Raw genomic sequence first — 4,190 nt, forward strand, 5'->3', positions numbered from 1 at the left:
CTTTCATCGTTTTATGCCTGCCTCTGTCCTACAAACAAACACGCAGATAGACCTATAAGAAAATAATGATAATTTTCAAAACTGTTTTATCTATTTAAGAAACGCATATATAAATGTGATTCGATCTCACAGGTATTAAGATGGTATAATGAATAATGCAAATTTATTAATAAATATTTTGAACGTAGTACTTTTATTTTCTGTGTTGCTTTGAAATTCCCGATATGAATGAGATTTAAAAAACTAAAAATAAACAAACTGGGAATGATTTGGAGGTCCATTGAAACCGGAAGAATAGCCACGTAATGCACCATATCTGTTTTCCTGTCGAAAATGAACTTAAATCAACTTCTTTTTTATCAATGAAAAAAATACTTATCACAACAAAAACACGATTTGTTTGTTATGTTTGATACATTTATGATGAACTATAATCTACGTTTATTTCATTTTAGTCTAACTAGAGGAAAAATAGATACATATATATCTTGATTTTGTCTTTTATGCAAATGAAGAGTTACCAAAACGTGTCTCCAATTCAAATATGTAATAAGTTGATATTAATAGTTATACGAATATTTAGTTAAGTTTTTCACAACCAGCCAGTTTAGAATACAGTTATGAAATTGGGAGGAGAGTGTGGGGGGGGGGGAAGATCAACCGTCAGGTAGTACTTTAACGTACAACACATGGGTAGGTAGTTTGAGTTACTAAACTATTAATATGTCTACAATAGTCCAATTCTTGCCCAAAATCAACGCTGCCATGTAAAATAATCTATTATGGCTAAATACTTTTATATCAGTGTAGCATACAGCCTTTATCGGTTAGAGAATAACCGCATAAATTCTGTAATTATTATAATACATTGAATGTTAAATCTAATAGAAGGTTTCGATACTGTGAGTAGGGTACACCATGGAGAATCATAGCACATTTATAGTGTAGCTCCTGTACGGTGAAATATAGCTTGCTTTACATGGGGAGTAATAAACACAGTTATATATATGTATCTATAAGATAACTCCGGATGAAGCAGTTTGTCCTGATGTCAAATGATTAATACAGTTAATGCAACGGGACCGATAAATCCCAGAAAATGTTACAGTTTTCAGCTATCAACAAATCTTCACCAGGTGCTAAGCATATCTCACTATTTAATTTATTTATGGCTTTCTCGGCAAGTGTGGTGTGGGTGATAATCCGTTTTCCCAACATAAGTTGATCCACAGTCTCAGATAGTGTAAAATAATTCAATTTGAACGAAAAACTAGCCATTTGTTTCACACAAATCTGAAAAAAATAGGCTAACAATGAGAAGGGAAAGGAGCAGTCCATCAATATTCAAATAGAAAACCTAGCGTCTCTAGTTAACTGTATTAATTCTCTTCCCCATTTTTGATCCCAGTTATTTCAGAACAGAAAGGTTTATGCATTATGTTTAAAAGTTGTTTCAGAAGGCCATTAAAAAACTACTGTGGGTCCGTTTTCGCCGCAGGTAATTTCCTGCTCTGCCTTTTGTTTAATCTAGCCCTGTTTTCGGGCCCTAATGTACTATTAACTTTTATCTTTCCCCATCCTAGAATTAAATACCAAATATTCCTATCCAATCTTAGAACTTTAAGCCACATAATTTTAACTGGCTGATAACTCGAAGAATACAGCATGACCGGTTACGTGTAAATAACACACAGTTCTAACATGATATATGTACATGTATCGACTATTTAGTTTTAACACGATGTAAATACATCTAAAGATAACATATTTAAACACTGAACTCCTATATACATAGATTATCTAGTTTTAACATGGTACATGTACATGTATCTACTATTTAGTTTTGACATGGTATATCTACATCTAAAGATATCTAGTTTCATGCCAGCACTCAGTTTTTATATAGTTTGTCATCGTTTTTGGTTATTTATTATTACATGTCCTGAGGTTCAAAATGCGAAAAAATACTTAACCTGTTCCAAGTTAGCTCAATAGCACAGATTTTTAGAGTCAGACCCCCAGACCAATAAATGGGGGATAACACCCAAAGAAGGTAAACTAGAAAACGTAGTAAATATAGTACGTGTTTACGTGTATGTACAGGGTGAGAAACGAATATGGCAATATTATAACTGGTTTTACTTCACTGTTCATAGTATTCATTTTACTTAGTTATACACGCGATATTGACATGTAATGTAAGAACGAGTTTCAGTTGGATTTTAAAATGTACGATATCTATGCAGGATGAACATTGGTTAAACGTTCCCACGCACCTTCAAGATGACCTTGGTCAGTTTGTTGAAATGGACAAACGGATGACCTCACTCTTCCAAGTAACACCATAATAAAACTTATATGTAACTAGACAATAATGACCGCTTTTCCGGTTTAGTTTTGTCTCTCTATTGGTGCTTTTAAGACTCAGATCGAGGGAAGAGTGGTGCTTTGTTTTAGCTAAGGTGTTATAAAACAAAATAGAGGCGGTAATGCAAAATGACCCTAACAGACAGTGGTCATTGTTGTCAAGGTAACTTTCCCACGCTGGTCTCATGTGTCACATACATTCCTGTGTTCTAACCATTACAACACAGTATCAATTAATATTCAAAATCACATATTAGAAAAATAACTTAAAACTATTCGTATATAATATATACAAACTAAAGCGCAATTGGTAAATTTTCTTTTCTTTTATCTCTTCTTTTCAACTTCGAAATATAAAACTGAGTTCTATAATATTAAATAGCCATTAAAATTAAGCATTTTAGGTCTCATCAAAATACAGTGCCTTGCAAAAGTATTCACTCTGTACCAATAATGTCACATTTTGGTGTATTACAAATAATGTAAACAATTTTTCAAATGAACTTGTTTTTATTCAAAACTTTAATGATCAAACTTAACATTGTTGTGTGTGAAGAATGCTGAATGTCAGCAAAACCTTGCAAAAAAAAAATGTATAAATTAAAGGTTTAGAGCTTTTATGGACTGAGTGGAGTGAAAAGAGGCAGACGTTTCGGCTTATATACTGAGGCCTTCTTCAACTGAAGAAGTCGTCCTCTTTTCACTCAACAGGCAATTGCAGTCCATTAAAATTATAAAACCTAATATGTCTACTCTGCCTAAAGTTCCGTATAAGTTGAAATTTGATGATTGCATTCAGCCCCATAAGTCAGTTCATGGTGGAAGCACCTTTGGCAGCAATTACTTTTGTGAGTCTCTTTGGATAGATCTCTACCAGCTTTGCACAATGGGAAGGTGTAATTTTTGCCCATTCTTCCTCGCAAAAGTGCTCCAATTCTGACACGTTCGTTGAGGGTCGTAGATGGACTGCAATCCTCAAGTCTCACCATAAATTTTTCTATTGGATTCAAGTCAGGACTTTGATTGGGCCAATCTAGAACATTCACTTTATTCTTTTGAAACCACACCAGTGTGGCTTTGGCCTTGTGGTCCAGGTCATTGTCCTGCAGAAATGTAAATTTTCGACCCAGTTTTAGATTCTTGGCTAACTCAAGCAGGTTTTCCTCTAAGATTCTCCTGTACTTTGCACCATCCATCTTCCCCTCAATACTGAAAAGCTTCCCAGTCCCTGCTGATGAGAAGCATCCCCATAACATGGTGCTGCCATCACCCTGCTTGACAGCTGGGATGGTGTTGACTGGATGATGTGCTGTGTTGGGCTTGTGCCAGACCTAACGATTTGAATTTAGACCAAAAAGCTCAATTTTTGTCTCGTCTGCCCACAAAATCTTCTCCCACATGTCTGCAGTATCATTTACATACTTTGTCGCAAACTCCTTAAGAGATTTAAGATGATTTTTTTTCAGTAATGACTTCTTTCCTGCCACTCGCCCATACTTGCCAGCTTTGTGTAGGGACGGGAATACTGTCGATGTACGAACACTAACTCCCATCTCAGACATGGAACTTTACAAATCTTTCAAAGTTATTGTTGGCTTCACAGTGGCATCCCTAACCAGTTTTTTGCTTGACTGGCTGCTTAGTTTGGAAGGGCGGCTTGATCTGGGTAGTTACTGGGTGGTATGAAGCACATTCCACTTCTTAATGATGGACTTCACCGTACTCAAAGGGATAATCAGCGACTTTAAAATTTTCTTATAACCTCCTGATCTGTGTTTCTCTACCACTTTATCCCTGACTTGTTTGGAAAGCCCCTTGGTTTT

Source organism: Limulus polyphemus, unplaced genomic scaffold, assembly GCF_000517525.1.
Source record: "Limulus polyphemus unplaced genomic scaffold, Limulus_polyphemus-2.1.2 Scaffold158, whole genome shotgun sequence".
Lineage (NCBI taxonomy): Eukaryota > Metazoa > Arthropoda > Merostomata > Xiphosura > Limulidae > Limulus > Limulus polyphemus.